The sequence below is a fragment of the Phyllobates terribilis genome, unplaced genomic scaffold (genome assembly GCF_046119375.1).
Source record: "Phyllobates terribilis strain yellow unplaced genomic scaffold, ASM4611937v1 Scaffold_5182__1_contigs__length_53763, whole genome shotgun sequence".
Lineage (NCBI taxonomy): Eukaryota > Metazoa > Chordata > Amphibia > Anura > Dendrobatidae > Phyllobates > Phyllobates terribilis.
The window spans coordinates 1-18,852 of NW_027367930.1; the positions used below are offsets into that span (position 1 = coordinate 1).

The 18,852-nt window shown below is 36.1% G+C and overlaps 1 pseudogene; it reads right to left on the minus strand.

Moving 5' to 3' along the window:
* Window positions 1–7,719: 7,719 nt before the first annotated feature.
* LOC141249890 (uncharacterized) lies at window positions 7,720–14,526 on the minus strand (annotated as a pseudogene).
* Window positions 14,527–18,852: the final 4,326 nt, after the last annotated feature.

Here is an 18,852-nt window from a genome sequence, read left to right on the forward strand (position 1 = left end):
AGGAGGGATTGGGCTAACCAAATTGGGCCGAACAAATTGGGCCAACAACAATAGAATGTGGCTTTGTGTTGGATTTTTGTAAGTAAATGTGGGCCTTCTACAAATTAAATGTGTATTAGGATCACGTTTAGTGTTTTTTGCATCCCCTAAGATTATACTATACTAGAACCGGGGGCCCGTGTGTCTTTTTCTCGTTTTGTCCTATATGTGCTTTAGAACGACCGTAAATATTGTTTTGAGTTTTTTTCCCTTACTTAATATCGTCCCTAGATTTCATTTTTCTCTGGTATATGAATGTATATTTAACATATGTTTGAGACCATTATCGAAGGAATAATAAGGTATGCTCGCAACTTTTGTACGACAAACATTAAATTGTCTTTTTTTGAACACACAGTAGATATAGCATTAAAGCTTGATTAGCAATTTTTTAACTTAAGGTTAAAACTTACTCATGTTCGCCTTACCTGTTATTCTGCAACCTTGTTTTGTGTATGGTGTCCTCAAAACACTTGTCATACCAATAAACACATATGAAGATGTCACATTCAAATGTACTTCGAAACATAAGTGTGTATGAAATTTGGTAAAGCAACAGTGTCATATATAGACAGTAAATATTATGTTATATCCTTGACATTAGCACGATTTTCATCTTCAAAGGACCGTTGCAGCACATCATGTACAGTACGAAAAAGAACGCTATTATGTTCACTTATCCACCACCGGTATGTAATCCACGTATTTACCTTTGATGCCTCACAGATTCTTGAATATATATTTATTATATATGGGCATTGTAGATGTGTTGTTTCATATAAATTAGTGTTATTACTTTTTAGTTTGTTTTTGGACAGGAAAATTACTTTTTTTACTATGGGTTATGATGCAGGTTTTTAATCTTCTAGTTGATTCATTGTAGTCCTACCATTTTGTTAGACATGTTGTTCTCCGCAAACAAACCTTTTCAAACAAACCTGTAGCGTTCAATAAAATTGTAACTAAATGGTTCGTTTTATTAAGATGTTATTCATTATGGGGTACTGAAGTTGGATAAGTACCTTTAGTAAAGAAAATGGAGTTACCCCGTATTTGTAGAACCAACTATGATACCAATGCTTTTCAAAAGTAAGCAAATGGAGCTCACTTTAAAACTTCTGGCTTGCATTGCTAATGCCACAGTAGAACTCCGACCACCTAGACCTCCTAAGATCATGTTCCTCCTACCCATATTCCATACCAAACAGCAGAGAAATTATATTAAAGCTTGATTAGCACTTTTTTAACTTAAGGTTAAAACATACTCATGTTCGCCTTACCTATTATTCTGCAACCTTGTTTTGTGTAATGTTGTCCTCAAAACACATGTCATACCGATATACACATATGAAGCTGTCACATTCAAATGTACTTCGAAACATAAGTGTGTTTGAAATTTGGTAAAGCAACAATGTCATATATAGACAGTAAATATTATGTTCTATCCTTGACATTAGCACGATTTTCATCTTCAAAGGACCGTTGCAGCTCATCATGTACACTACGAAAAATAATGCTATTATGTTCACTTATCCACCACCGGTATTTAATCCACGTATTTACCATTGATGCCTCACAGATTCTTGAATATATATTTATTATATATGGGCATTGTAGATGTGTTGTTTCATATAAATTAGTGTTATTACTTTTTAGTTTGTTTTTTGACAGGGAAATTACCTTTTTTTACTATGGGTTATGATGTAGGTTTTTAATCTTCTAGCTGATTCATTGTAGTCCTACTATACTGTTAGACATTTTGTTCTCTGCAAACAAACCTTTGCAAAAAAACCTGTAGCGTTCAATAAACTTGTAACTAAATGTTTCGTTCTATTAAGATGTTATTCATTATGGGGTACTGAAGTTGGATAAGTAATGCCTTTAGTGAAGAAAATGGAGTTACCCCGTATCTGCAGGACCAACTATGATATCAATGTTGTTCAAAAGTAAGCAAATGGAGCTCACTTTAAAACTTCTGGCTTGCATTGCTAATGCCACAGTAGAACTCCGACCACCTAGACCTCCTAAGTGCATGTTCCTCCTACCCAGATTCCATTCGAAACAACAGAGAAATTATTGATTGTAAATTACCCAAGGAAACAATACAACAGAAACTAAACCTATCCAAACCAATATTCAATACAATCCAGATGTTGCGTCACTGAGTTACTGTTGAGTAATAAAATGGAGCTAACTTATAAACCTCCTGCTTGCATTGATATTGAATACAATCCAGATGTTGTGACAGTTGCGAGTCAAGGTAACTCCTCACGTCCATTTTGTCCTTGTGAAAACGACATAATGTTTTATGAAATAATTTTCTATGGACAAAAGTTCATGTTATTTCCACAATCTTCTTCATTTTTCCTTATTACATAAAATCCTTTACATTTTTCCTTTTTTTTGTTTTTTCTTTTTTTGGTGTCACCTGTCCTCCTATTGTCAATCTATTTAGCTGTCATGTGTCCCATTAATTGTTGCAACGTCTGCTTCTATGTAGTCCTGTGTTACAAAATAGATTGTTATGCGTGATACGGCTTAATCTAAATTTTTTTATCACCTTTACACACTCCATTTCCCCATTTGTACCTTGTTTTTTTGTTCGATGTTGTTGAATGCTTCTTTAAACACGACGTTCCTCGTGTAGTTTGTTGTGTTGTTTCCGCTTTCTATCAACATAATTTTTATACCCGATGGTCTTGTCACCCAGGAAATAGCCACATAGAGTTAGCCGTGACAGAAAACGCACTGTACCAATAAAGTATAAGGTTAGGTTGTACGATATAACACAGAACATGTTTATTCCTTTCATTGCAGTCATTCTGCTCAACAGTGTTGAAAATGTTATACTTATTTGGAACTGAGAAATTATATTGTGCTTAAAAAAAACAGAGCATAGTGTAGTGTACTATGCATCTTCTTCTCCCATGTTACTCCTCATTTGCTGACCACTCAACTGACTTCTTCTTTCGTTCCTGTCTCGCCTGCTTTGTGTCCACGACTTCAAATTCCTCTTCTTCTGAGTCGCTGTCATGAGGTAGAAATGAAGTGGTCAATATTGTTGGTTGTTTTTTGTTTATGGACTTGGTCTATCAGACTTTAAGCTGCTGTTTTCATTTTTTTATCATCTATATTATTGAGGTAACACACACCTGTAGTCATGTGGTGGTTATTCTGGGATTTCAACATCAGGAAAATGCTGCTTGTATGATGCCATGCTGAATGCAACCACCCCTGCCTGTGTAATAAACATTGGAATCAGTTGTGGCATTATTTATAAGTTATGTTGCTCAGAACCCTTGACTGTATGTGTTCCTTTCTGTATAACCATGATTTAAAGGTTTTTTTAAAATTTTAGTGTCATATGATGCAGATAGAGTTGAATCTGTTCCTGATGTGTTTACAAGCCTCCCCAAAGGTTACTGTCTATTCGTTAAATCCATATGTACCTCTACAATCATGTGTTTCTACATTATGACATCTAGAATTTAGTCTATCTATACAATTAACATCCATATCCTTACCTGAATTATATTGATTCATAATTTTTAGATGTACGTTACCTTTTTTGGGACTGGTTATCAATTATATCAGTGCAGCAGAATGTTTCGTAGACACCAATGTCAAAATAAGTGTCGCTCTTCACTTCAAATGTCTTTTGTGCTCCAATTAGAGACTTGATTTCAAGTGGTTCTTCACCTGGCTGAAAACATTATTGAAAGGGAAAATTAGATAGAAATGTATAATGTGTTGTAAAAAGATAAGTTGCCTCATATTATGTGTTGTGTACCTGGGTCTGTTGTTGTAGTATGTATGCACTCTTTCCAATGAGTTTTTCAGCCTTTTCGTCTTCTATTTTTAGCAACACAATTGAAGTGTGGTCTGTTACTACCATTTGATGCTTCAACCTTGGTTCATATTCAATTATGTTCAGTTCCTGTATGTAATCTGATGCATTGTAATTGTGTGATAAACATACCTGGTGATGGGTTCATTGCAGAAATCGTCACATGATTCGCACCAAAACATTGTATAACCGTCCTCACACCCTATTTACAATCACATAATGTGCATGTTCTGTAAAAGTAGTCTGTCATGTTGCAGATACTCTGAATTTTAACAAAACAGTTGACTGTAGCGGATTCCTGTGTGGGAAAAAAGTGTTAGTCAATATTAAAAGAAGTCTGAATCTGAAGGATTGTTTTCTTTATCACCGTGTTCCCGGGTGCAGTGTGTGCACGCCCAAGGTAGAGCAGCTGTGTAAGGCACTGGTCCATCTGTTGGTTTGTTGGGGCGTTAATGTTTGGTGATTGTGTGCTCTGTCCGCCTTGTTGCAGTTGCGAGAAAGCTACCATCTTCCCAATGTCATCTGGTGTTATGGGTGCCTCCACATCTATATATATACACACAACCGGTGGGTAGAAGAAGCATGTTTGCATACCAACGGTCTCACAGAGTTAATAAGGAATTAGGTTACAAACCATTTAATTTTAATTCGGTTTCTACATGCAGTCAACATTTCGATTAAACGGGCACATTGAATGCAAACTGATTATTCCTCAATTTTTCTTCAATTTGTAGAGCTAGAGGATTGATATATTACAGTTACTAATAGAATGCAGGCATCTCAGCAGTAGAAAGGTCAATTACAGTTACTAATTAATTATGTAACATGCACATTACTGTAGAATGGTCAATTACAGTTACTAATTAATTATGTAACAGGCACATTACTTTGATTATAGTCGTGAATGTCTATGTATTGTAACAATGTTTTCCATTCAATGTTTTTTTTTGAGATCGTATTTTTTTTCCTAAACATGCTGGTTCAAATTTAATTGTTTCAATTCCTCTCTGTACATTAGGTATTCTGAAATCTGAATGGCAACACTGGTTCTTAATTAAAGATAGGAGAAGGTAAACAGCCCCATGAAGTTATGTATAAGATTAACTGTATATGCAATCTGTTTGTTGGTTTCAATGATATAAAAGTGGCAGAAGTTAACTATGCAATCAAATCGTAATTCTTTTTAAATTTAACAATCACATATTCAATTTTAAACGTTTACAAAATCAGACCACAACAAAGTGTTGGTCACCTCTTTTGTCAACATTAATGAACAACCAACAAACTCAGCTCATGATTCATTGATGTAACAGTCGAAAGCAGCTACACAAATGACAATTAAAAATAATGCTATCCAATGTTCACTTTATTCCATTACATCTCAGATTTGATTTTGTTCTACACACTAAACCACCACTAATTTCTACACCTGTCCACATCAGTGTGATTGAAATGAAATATAATTTCAATTGATTTTGGATAGCCCAGAGAAAAACAGGTCCAAAAACCAGTTTAAACAATACTTAACTTCAATCTTCTATTCCCCGGTTGAGTGTTTCCAGACCTGAAGCAGGATAATCACATTTGAATCTACACAGTGTAATCAGATCAAACAGTTTGAAAGGACGATTCCAAAATTCAATACATCAACCTTGTAGTCATGTGCTTTGTGGTCAATCACCTAAAAGTGCTGCACAATAATAACATAACTAACCTACTGTTGCTATCTACTCTCAAATCACTAACTGAGAAGTGACATGCCTCACGTGCCATCCATCTTTAGGATCCTGTTTCACCAGTCATCACACATGATTCAATTTGTAATCTTTTAACTCAAAACCACAACAACCGTAAGAACCTGTAACTACACATAATTCATTAAAAGATAGGATTATCAAAATGCACTTGACCTCAGAAATAATGAAAGTAAGACATTACTATACTTCAGAATATGTGGTCAGTTTTAACTTGCTGTTAAATAACCAAAAAGGATGTAGCTGAGAATAAAAAGGTAAAAACTTGATGGTAAGAACAGATCAGAGAAAACAAACATTCTTCAAGACTTCGAACCAACAGAGGCTACTCTTGGTAATTAAATGTCAACTGTCAAACAGTGTATACAATTTACAATGTTCAAACAGTGTAAAAAAAAACAAAAAAACAGAAACAGTGTTCTATGCAGGGTAAAAAAGGAGGAACAACAAAGATCTAAATTTTTAGGCAGCAGCAGGTCCTTTTAGGTTTCATCAAATGCAGGTCCTTTTATTGTTGCTAAGAATTTCATTATATGGATCTGTTCCAGTATATGATGCACGGTTGCGATGCTTATAATCAGTGAACAGAAAGCATGCTTCACCTTCACCAGAAGGCACTTTCTACAATGGGATTACTATAATATCTTTTGTATAATACAATCCATGCATATCTGGTTGTACCTCTAAACTGGTTTTCCCTGTTCAAGTATACAATTTTAGCTGTTTTTTCATTTAGATTTTTTATTTATTTTCCACAGATAGATGGGCCACTATCATTTGAAGGTGATCCAGAAGGGAAGCAGGCTACGCTCGATCATGTATCTTTGGTTACTGCAAGTCATTCTGGTATTTTTTGTTTATACTTTCTTGTCTTCTTTTGATTAAAGAATGAGAATGGTATGCTAATGCTGGTTATGACATGCAGTACTCCTGCATTATCGAGATTCACTGTGCTTTAAAAGGAAATCCAGGGAAAGCTGGTGCTGGAGTTGTGCTGAGGGACAGTGATGGTAATTTGGCACAATCTGAGATTCTATTAGTTTTTTTTGCTATTTTGAAAATTTCCTACATGTTTGGATCTTCATGACAAATAAAGTTTGTTCTAGATATGTAAATTGCACCAAGGCTTAGTGGTTGCAACATGTAATGCTGTAGAATATCGAGCTCCCATATTAGGATTAAATTCTTCTTTAGAAAGGGGGTATACCAGAATCCGTGTGCAAGGTGGGTTCAAACTTGTCTGCATGCACGTGCGATTTCATTCTCTTTCCAATTCTCTGAACTTTTGGGAACACACTCTAGTTAGTAAAGTAATCTCCAATTCTCGATTTGCTAATATATGGATATCTTTCTTGAGGAATTTCCTTGCAGTGTATTTTGCTGTTCATCTCTTAATGAATGCTTTGTAACTACTACAACTTAATGGTTCATGGAGAGTGAGGAATGAGGACATGTTTAGATTGCATGCTGAAGCAAAGAAATTGAAGAGCAAGTTCAGTTCCTTCGAGATCACTCATGTTTTAAGTGTGTGTAAGTTCTGCTCTGATTTAGTGTCACTGCAAAGCATCTTTCATTGTTTTCAGACATAACTATTTCCTGCAAATTATATATTTGTTCAGGAGCTTAATTCGGAACAATTAATATGGACAAAAATTGGAGTTAAATGAGTTTGTGGAGCTTGGTGGTGAACAATTGGTGCCATATTATGCTGATATTTTAGGCTCCATATTACCCTGTATATTAGATAAGGAAGAAAAGATAAGAGTTGTATGTTGATCAATTCCCTTTGCTATTTGTAAATATTTGGACGTTTTAATGAAAGTCCCCGCCCCCCAACTATGTTAGTTGTCCTCCAAATTATTCATTTGCAACAGGTTTGACATGAGATTAATGAAGCACTCTGCGGAATTAAAGCTACTCAATCTGTAGGATCCGACTTTAAGGCTATCGTTTCTGTTGTCAACCCAGCTTTCACACCTACTGCGAACCCCTAAATTTCAAATAATGATGCGAGACTCTGAATATGTAATAGAGGAGATAGCTTATACGTGTACAAAAATGTATGATATTTTTAGCATCTTATCCGTACATATGAAGTCCAATGACGTTGTCAACCTTTGCCCAGACTATCCTTATCATTAAAACACGGTCTAGCTGACCAGATAGAGTCACTTTCAAAGGCCTGAAATTTGTTGCGTAAACATCAATATCAAAATACTTCTCTGTTGCCTGCAAATCATAGCCTCCAAAGTTATAGTCATAACTCATAGCTGTAATAGTTTATAAAGAACAACTTTACCTGCTCTTCTGTAAGAACAACTTGTCATATAGGTGTCTGCGTAAGGACACTTGAAGTCGCTGGTCTGTTGAAGAAATGGAGAAAATGTAATAAGATTCAGATGTGCCAGAGTATTCGTTAGCCTGCAGAAATAATAAAAAGAAATCAAGTTTGTGTTAAGCGTAAACAACAAAAGGATCATACAATACCTCAGTAGCCCCATTCTTGTTCATGTTTACACCTACTTGTTCAAGACTAAGATTCTGCAAAAACAATAAGCCCATTATGGTCTACTTGTGATAGTTGCATAAATATCCAGCTAAAATCATTTTTTTACCCTTACAATTTGATACCAATAATGTTAGATGAATCATTCAAATAAATGCGATGAACAATAAACAAAAGCTAAAACTAAAGCTTCATTCAATTGACAATCTGATTATCTAGATAGTTTCACTGAACAGGACTATTAAAAACTGGGCAAACTACAATCTGAAAATCATTTAAACTGTTTCATGGATGGCATTAAAGTCCTGGACATCTTGCTGTATATGGTTTCATGTGCAGAGGTCCATTGTGTCTTGAAGTGCAGGGTCAACAATATTTGGAAGCTTTGATCTATTTCTGAACTGAGGAATAGCCAGCATCGCCCAAAAAAACAGCCATGTGCAGAATTATTCGTCAGGAATTTGGTAAGAGTGGCTCCTTTGTACATAAAATTGGACACAATCATAAAAATAGAATAACATAATGTATTTGATCTTGTCCAGGAATGTACCTCAGGTGGACATCTAAGGCTCAATTTAGTTTCTCCACAATATTCCTCATCCTAGACAACATTGTAGGAGTACACATGAAAATTACATTAAAAACACACTAGCTCTAGAGGGATCCTGCAAACTGAAATATATTGTAATTTATTTTGACAGAATACATCTTACAACTTAAAAAAGATGATATGTGACCTCATCTCAAGACAACTCACTTGGGTGTTCCAAGATAATCAACGACACTCTCAATTTTGACGCGGTAAAGTTGTTATGTCACGTCTTATTGCTACTTTACATTTCCCTGTATTTTTGATGTATTTCTCCTGCAACTTCTTGTTCACTGCATGGAAAATGTTTGATAGTATTTATAATATCTTTTGTAGTCACGATAATGCAGTAATGTTGAGGATGTAATTTGTACCTTTCGTTTTTGCTCAATCCGTTAAAAGCTTCCTTGAAAACTATATTTTTGGTATAGTTTTCTGGATGCTCTTTATTTCGTAGGAGTAGAATTTTGAGGCCATCTGGATCCATTACACGTGACATTGCCACATATAGTTGTCCATGGGAGAACACTGGCTTCAACAAATAAAGGCCTACATGTTTCAATGATTGGCCTTGGCTTTTGTTAATTGTCATTGAAAAACATGGCCTGATTGGAAACTATCTCCTCTTCATTACGAATGGCCATTTTGTTTGTGTTGAGCTAAGTGTGATTCGTGGAATTACAACCCTTTTTCCAATACATGTCCCTGTCATGATCTCTGCTTCCACTACCCAATCTCCTAGATGGGTGATAATCAAGCGTGTTCCATTGCATAAACCTTGTGTCGGATTTACATTGCGTAGTAGCATTAACGGTAGGCCTTCCTTGAGTGTTAGAGCATGTTTTGGCATTCATCTTACACCAAATGAAGTACTTTGTTCTTTAATTTGATTTTTACTTTATTTATGCTGTTGAAATTATTATCTGAGATAGATACCTGGGAGTTCAAGACTGTTAAGGAATTCTGTTGGATATATGTGGTGCTGATCTTGTGTGTCTGTCGATGCCATGCAAATCTCGTCTGAGCTTTTGTATATCTTGATACGCCCTGTTAATGCCTCAAACATGTGTGCATTGATCTGGTCTTCATCATGGTTCAATGGTGTTACTATTGCCCTTTCTTTCAGATATTCCGTGTTCGTTTGATTTTTCTTGAAGTTTGGATATATTTCGTCTACTAGTTGTTGAATTGGGTTTTCTTTTTGAGTAATCATGAACTGGTCCAGAATCCGTATCCATGACTCTTCATCCTCATCTTCCAAAGCTATTGCCGGTGCACGTCCTTCGCCCACTTTCAATATCCATTCGTTGAATTCTTTTTTCCTTGTATCTATTTCACCATTATTTCTCCTTTCATTGACTCTCATATTCTGCGTCAAAGTGAATACCTCGCAACTGTCCCATAACGGCGAGTTGCTAATGCTGGCTTGTACAATTTCCTGTCACTTTCCTTTTGTAATGACTGGTAAAATCTGCCTGAAATCTCCTCCTAGTAGCAACGGTACACCCCCAAACAACTTTCCCCTGTTACTATCACCCTTAATTCCCATAATGTCCTGCAATGTTCTATTTAATGCTTCAAATGTGAATCTTTGAGTCATAGGTGCTTCATCCCATATTATTAACTTGACCTCGTGCATCAGCTGTGCGAGATGCGAATTCTGTGTAATTCCACATGTGCTGTGTTCTTGCAACTCCAGCGGTATGATGAATCTACTATGTGTTGTTCTTCCGCCTGGTAAGAGTAATGCCTCTATACCTATTTTTTTTATAGCAAGAACTTGTTAATCCAGGTAAACAGAATATAACACCACCTAGAGACGTATGTTGGGATATGTAAGATATAGTATAACACTTATTAAATATGTTTTTATGAAAAGATTTAAATAAGGAGGAAATACGTTTTTAATATACAATTTATTAAGCTAGTTTATAGACTTTCAATATCTTCTTTCTGTTTTCCCCCCTTGTTTTTAACAAATGTAAGGCTTTCAAGTCATTATCATGTTGTGCATTTTGTTTGTATTAGATGACTTGAAAGATTATGTTTGTATTAAATGACTTCAAAGATTATCAACTCTTTTTCAGCACATCAAAGGACAAAAAATGCATCAGAAATAGCCCATCATATGTCCAAAAAAATAATCACGTTCAAGAGTTTAATAAACTATTAATTTTTTTAAGTCTGTACCTGAAGATGGTACTGCGAGGATGATGTTTCTGTCAGCCCGAATACGTGCCATTATTTCCTTGTACAGAAATGTTTTCCCCGTGCCTCCAGCACCATAGATGAAGAAGAACCCTTCTTTTTCTCGTCAATTGTATTCATGACTCTGTGGTATACAATTCTCTGTTCCGCATTTAGAGACATGTATAAAGTTTCATGATGTTCTTTCATTTCTTTTGTGTTGTACGCAAGTTCTTATCTGATCAAGCGGGTATCCATCGGAGTCAATACACTTTTGTCTAGAAGAGGTAGCCCTGGGTAGTCTTTCAATGTCTTCCCATTTGTAACTAAGATGTCATCTATCTGTAACAGACAATATGTCTTGATTTGGTGCTCGGAGAGTTCTAATTTTGGAAACTTGAATTGCCTTCTTTTCTGATATAGTATATCTTCTGACAGTGCTTCCCAAGCCATGGTCCAGAACTTTAACGGGTTGCTAACATCACAAAACATTAGGATTGTAACAAATAACTGTCTAAGCTGATTTCCTGTAGCCCATGTTCTTGCCTCTTGTATTGCGTCATTCCATTCTGTATCCTCATTTAACAGTCCCATCGCGTAGCATGCCTCTCGAAATGTAGTATAAAGTTTTCCATGGACGGTTCTGATGGCTTCATATGATGTTGGCCCTTTTACCACATTTAATAACATCCTAAGGTAGTATCGTTCTCCCATTGCCGGGTGTGTATATAACATCCTTCCAATCGGTCTTTGCTCCTTGCGCTCTAACCATTCTCTGTCAGCGGTGTGCCACACATATTCTTGGGGCAATTCAGCATAAGTATATTGCCTTTCTCTAATGTCGGTTGTATTTAGTTCGAACCATTTTGTGAACATGGTGTTTTTAACACGTTCATTCTGCAGTAATGTGTGTAGGTCTTCTGTGTCCGAAACAGTGACGCGTTGTTCTCCCGGTAAATGATAGTGCAGCCTTATTACCTCTGGGTGTGAGTAGTGTACATCGAACCCAAAGATGCGCCGCTCCCTTGCAGGCCGATAAGTACCTACACTCTAGGTACTGGAAGATTTCATCGATTACTGTCCCTTTCTTCTCTTTATTTTCAGTTTCAAGTGCTTGTCCATTCTCCATAAATACAGTTGTAGCTTTGTCTGGCCCTTTGTTGATGTATTTGAAGAGTTATTTGATTGCCCTTGATCTATTACACCACTCTACATTTATGTGTGCGTCGTACCTTAGCAACAGATACCGATTGTACGGGACCACAAATCTGTTGTCTAGCACTCCTTTACTTTTTTTTTACAACAACACCATTGTTCTTGCGTCTATACACTGGGTAACCATCCTCATCTAGTGTGGTTTCTTTGTAGTATGGTTTGGGAAAATGCTTTGCATATTGCCCGTTGTTCATGCACGGTGCTCTTTTGTTTGTTTCACCGCAAGGTCCATGCAACATATGTTGTGTAACTGCCTTGTATGCTTCTGGGTCTTTTTCTTTGCAAGGGATTTCTGCACTGATAATCTTGTCGATATCTTTATCATATTTCATGTCACTTGCACCTCTGAGCCATAATAAGATATGTGCATGTGGGAGACCCCTCTTTTGAAATTCTATTGTATATACAGCTGCACATGTTAAACATGGTGTTATATGTGTTTTTCACCCATTAAGTATAAAGAACAATCACAATGCAACGCTATGACTCAATCTGTATCAAGAATAGAATGTAGTAATAGCATCTTGTTTTAATCCCATTTTCTCTTGATTAAATAAACAAAATAAAAAAATGAACACAAATCATATTCATGTAAATGGCCCGTTGCTATTATTGTGTAATAGAAGTTAGAATTATGTGTAACGTGAGCTGGGACGAAAAGGAATCACAACCTAATGCAGCTGTTCAAGCTGTTTCAACCATTGAAGGTAATCTAGCATTCTGATTTCATAAATGTATACCAAAATATTTGTTGCCATGTATCAAAGATACTGATATGATGCATAAACCTCAGTAAAAGAAACAGGTGAAACAATTAATTATTTTGTGCGTTTTCCAACTCAAAATAGCATTCTATATATTTCCACCCAAAATGTAGTTGCTGAAGATGGGTTTGGCAATAGGTTTGAAAACATGCGAAAAAAGACTTTTAAAGAGATTATATCCACTACGCATACAACGCAATAGGTACTAATATAGCTGAAGTTCTTTTTTTTCAATGCAATTTCAAATATAAGTTGTTGTCCCCCATGTAGTCGTTTCATTTTATCACACGTCATCGCTGGTATTCCATCAACCGTGCCTTTTTTAATTAAGCCAACACAATCCAGAAAATAAGTCTACGAAAATTAAACACAGTACCTGCTCTGGCGTGCTCGAAAATGTTCTTTTTCCTCAGATCTTCCATTAGTTGGCTTAGTTTCAGTTTGAATAGTCTCGCCAAGAGGTCTGGTTGATCATTTGCTGTCTGCCCATTCATTTCAGAAAGCATTTCATTTATTTCTGGCCATTTAGGATTTGCTGTGTATGTGATGAATAAAGACGGATTCTCGAACGTTCTACAAAGAGCCATAGCGTCCTGGTTGTTTTGTATCATATACCTGGGTCCACCGGTGAAGCTAGCTGGCAAAATTACACGTTTTCCTATAGAGGTGGCTTCAGTGTCTCCTTGTGTTACTGCATCACAAATATTGTTGTACAAATCCGCTCTCAACTCATTTTGATTGAACTTAATCCAACGTAGGCGTTGTTCTTCAATAGCGGTGACGGCATCTACAATGTATTGATGGTACAACCGTCCACCTTGGATGAGAGTCCACGCTTCATGCTGCCTCTTTTGAAGCCTGTAGCAGTAGAACTCACGCATAGTTACAAATCCTCTCTTGGTGTTCCTCGCTGTTGTGCTTGTGGCACGCTATCTTCTCATGCCACCCATCTTCTCCATGAGGGAATAATAGTGGTATTGAAGAGACATGTACAGGGGGTGAATTTCAGATATAGTCTTCAAACCTGCTGATTTGCTATTGATTAACACATCCCTTGGCGCAGTAGCCTGCCCGAAGTCCCCAACAATCAGAGCCGATATATCTGCAACAGAAGGCAAGTTATAGTTTTGTTTATCAGGGTGTCGCTGTCCAATTAGCCTGAGTGTGAAGTCCATGGAACTATTTGTTCTAGACCAATCCCTGGCCATTCTAAATGATTTTGCCACAACGCTGGTCTTGTCTAACATGTCCACTAAATCCTTCACAATTTCTGGGTCAATCTCCTTCTCCGTCAACTGCATACAACCCATTCTATTCTTCACTTCGTTCTTTGTGTCATGAAAGTATAGTTGTGCGAACCTTGGTGGTGCACCATCTTCAGGGGTAAGTGATCTGTATCTGTGGTAACTTTGGCCTGAACATCTGAATGTGTAGGGTCCTCGTGTCTTATTAATCTGATCATCTATCTTAGCACCGAACGATGTGAAGCAGAAAATGCTATTATAGACACGGATTTTGTCCCTAAACGGTACAGTCTTTTCACTTGAACCGAACATAAGTTCCTTTAGAGGTTCTGGTGTTGGTTGTAGTAGAGGTAGATTCACTTTACCTTCTTTGCAGCATAGTGCGAAGATTTTCTTCTTTACGGTTCCGGTTCTTGCTTCTTCTTCACACCACATGGACGCTTTACATGATTGGCACTTGTTTATTAGATCTTTTAGTTTGTTGTATGTAACTTCCACATCTGTCATTGTCAATTTATATTACTATAAAATATGCCAGACTCTTTAGTTGTTTATTCTTGTGCAAAATCACTTACTGGTTGAATTGTATGCTTGGTGAGTCTTTTCTGGATCAGCTCTCGCTGCCTGAGCATTACCATATGTTAATACAGAAAATCAGAAATGTGTAAATCAGTGTTTTTAAGGACGAAGACTGCAACATCTGAATCTTTCTTATATGAGGGGTTGTTATAGTGTCCTCTCGCTCACTGAATACTGAATCTGAAATGAGCACATTTGTTGCAAGCATTCATGGTTTGGCAGGATAAAAATTTCGTAAAATGAGTATTTTGTCTAAATATAGGAGGTATAGACTCTATAGTATAACTCATATATATAATTAGTTATAGGCAAAACATATGTTTCCTATTAATATTTTCTTTCCTTAAAGTAAGTAGAAGTGAGAATGAATTTGAAATTTGAAAGTGGCTGGCATAAATACCTGTATTACTACATTGCAGTCCACAAAAAGATTCACAACTGTCATCCGGTAGTGTTCTTGTAGTGGTAGAAATTCTTAGTTGGAAGTCGTTCCCTCCAAAACTCGGTAACAAATCTTTGTAGGATTGAAGTGTATGTGTTTGAGTTAGAATGACATTACATAACCTAAGTTGCAAGAAAGAATTTGAAATACCTCTTTTTTTGGGTTGTTTTTTCTTCACTATTCTTTCACAAAAAGGGGAGATCCAAGTGTGTGTTGCCGCTTCTAGTGTTCAAGTTGATAGATTTGGCTGAGAAGTTGTTCCTGTTCACTTGTGGAGTCTGTAGTTGCATATGGTGCTCAATAATGAATTCTGTGAAAAATGGTATGATTTTTAGAAATGAAGTAAATATGGGAAGTTGCTGCTAGAAACAATGGATTTGAAACTCAAATCCATTATATCCATATATGTATAAATCAGTAACTTTAAAAATTGAAATCAGTAAGGTAGTATTGTACTTCGTCTATGGTAACTAAAACAAAATGAGGGAATCAACACCATATATATGGAAAATATCCCTAGCATTTAATTGAGGGAATCCAAATCTCTATTTTGTGTCTAAATACCATTACATTTAAAAGGGAATAATACAATAAATGTTTTGGTCAAAGAAGAATAATTAGTTGCCTTTTCCACATCAGTAGAGATGAAATCAAGGTGAACAAATCAAATTTTTTTAAATCTCTATTTTTGATGTAGATGCCATTACATTTAAAAAAGAATATTACATTAAATATTCTCGTCAAAGGAGAATAATTACTTGCCTTTTCCACATCAGTAGAGATGAGATCAAGGGAAATAAATCAGTGCTTTCTCTTTGCAAAGGATGGACTTAGGATAAGGTAGCCTTCCAAGTCCCCTGTTTGTGCAGGTAATCAAGTCTCCTGTTTTTTTTTTGTTTACTATTTTTAACATGAAATAATTTTTTATTTTTTCAATTACTTTTACAGTTTTTTAACAACAGTACTGATGAAACTAAGAGCTGGACTGAGCATGCATGCAAATGATAGTAAAGAAGCTAAGAAAACTGCCCAAGCAGTAGTTGAGAAGATAGAAGATTCTTCTGAGACTATAGAAGAAGGAGTCAGCCCTTCACAAGAGCTGAACAATGTGGATACTGACCAATCAATAATTAAGCAGATAAACAATTCTTCTCAGACTCTGAAAGAAGGTATGAGCCCTTCACAGCAGCTGAACAATGTGAATAATGTTGCTATATCCAAATCAGAAGTTATAGTTGCCAAGGAAGATGCAACAACTGTTGAAACTATATGGGATGAATTTGTAATAGTTACCAAGCTGACTTAAACATTTATGCACTTGTCAGAAAGGCTCTTTGGATTTTTAAGTGAAGGCCAATCAAAAATTGTCTCTGCGAAACTTTTTTATCAAATATCAAAACTGTTGGAGGATTCACAGATGAGTGAGCGTTTTAATGAGATAAGAGAAAGGCTTTCAAGCTTTAATCAATGTATTTTTAGCTGCTTTGTTTTAATTTTATGAATTCTCGGTTCCACAATTAAAGACCGTTCTCCTTGTCTGTGCTCAGTACCCTGTCCAAACAGAAAGATCTAATGTAATATCAAAGTTGCTTCTTAATGATCAGATTATTCCAGAGAGTGTTTTGATTTTGGACTCAATGAAGATCCAGAATTTTAGGGGCAAGCTTGCTAGGGATGAGACTCATGCATATAAGCTGGACACGGATTCAGAAAAATAAAGGGGAGGTTCTTTTCTGCTTAAGGGTTTAGAGTATTTACCTTCAGGAAGTGTGGTGGATGGCCTTGGGACTGCTTTGTTGAGTCAATCTTAGATTAGAAACATTAAAGGAACACGCTGTGTTTCGTGTCCTGAATTTGGGGATTCCGTTGCATCATTGATCAGATCTCTTATTCGAAAAGATATACTGCCTACATTGGAGCTCGGTTTAAATGCTGATCTTGTCTATGAAGCTTCAAAAGCTGGTTTGATTAAGGATCCTCTACTTGACACAGAGTTGTATACCTGATCAGCTAGATTGGGTTGAGTATGATTGATGTCATAGTCTTAAATCTCTTTGCATAATTGTTGTAAAGTAGAGCGAACTTAGGAACGCAGATTTTTGTTTTCATGTTAGAGCTCCTTTGTCGAGTGTCAAAGTGAAGGAGTCAAGTTACTGTGAGGAACCAATTTTCTGTAGTAAAGGCCATTCTGTTATTGGATAATGCCATGTTCGTTCTTTGTTGTTTGATTTTAACATACAGATTATCACTTGAGTAACACATTTTTGCTTAAGTACCACTTATCAATTGAATGTGCAGACCAAAGAGAGAAAGTTTGCAGCAACACCCATATTAAAAATGGAAAGAAAATAGAAATTAAATTATAAATGAGATTTGGTGATCTACATTTGAATTGTCAAATTGAAGACCTCCAATTACATATATAGTGTATATATTAACTTCATTGGTTGAAAATATATTCCCTTAGCATATCTTCTCTGATTTAACCAAATAAAAGCATATCTTGTAGGCTCTAGCAGTTCAATTATTTTTGACCAAAAAGAAAGATAACAATGCAACTATTCCAGAAATGAGCATGTAAAAAATAATTCTGAACCAGACAAGGAGCACAACAGAAATTTACAAATAAACAAAAAAAATGTGGTAAGGGAACATACAAAACCAGGAAGGAACCCACAGATCGTTAAAATTATACCTGGGATGTGGTTAGTTCTGGGAAGAACAAAATTCCTTGAGTAATGTTCAAGATCGATCCCATCTAAACGGAGAGAGGAAGAGAAAGGTGAGTTCAAGCTAGTATACAAATGATGATTAAAAACCAAGGTATGAGCCCTTCACAATAGTTGAACACTATGAATAATGTTGCTATATCCAAATCAGAAGCCATAGTTGCCAAGGAAGATGCAACAACTGTTGCAACTATATGGGATGAATCTGTAATAGTTACCAAGCTGACTGAAACATTTATGCAGTTGTCAGAAACCATGCAGTTGTGAGATTAGGTTCAGATAGAAGTAGAAACCATGCTTGGAGTTAGTCATTAGTTTCAAGTTATAAGTGAATAGGGAAGAATAGAGAGCAGTTGTGCAGTTGTACAGTTGTAAAAGCAGTTCAGATAAAAAAACCCAGCAAAAACATGCTTGACTAAAGAACATCATCAGCATCATAACACATTGACTAATCCAAACGCATCTGATGAGCAAACCAATATGTAACCAAATTCTGAACTAAATCTCCGGAGCTTACTAATCTATGCAACTTATGATGATTAAATTCTGATTGTGCTACACTATATTTTAACCTATGCAACTTATGACAGTGTTAGTTGCTGAAATCTCCTATCTAACAGTAGGTCAATCGCTAACACCACAAATAAACAAAAAAATGTGGTAAGGGAACATACAGAACTAGGAAGTAACCCACAAATCGTTAAAATTATACCTGGGATGTCGTTATTTCTGGGAAGAACAGAATTCCTTGAGTAATGTTCAAGATCGATCCCATCTAAACAGAGAGAGGAAGAGAAAGGTGAGTTCAGGCTAGTATACAAATGATGATTAAAAACCAAGGTATGAGCCCTTTACAGCAGCTGAACAATGTGAATAATGTTGCTATATCCAAATCAGAATCCATAGTTGCGAAGGAAGATGCAACAGCTGTTGCAACTATATGGGATGAATCTGTAA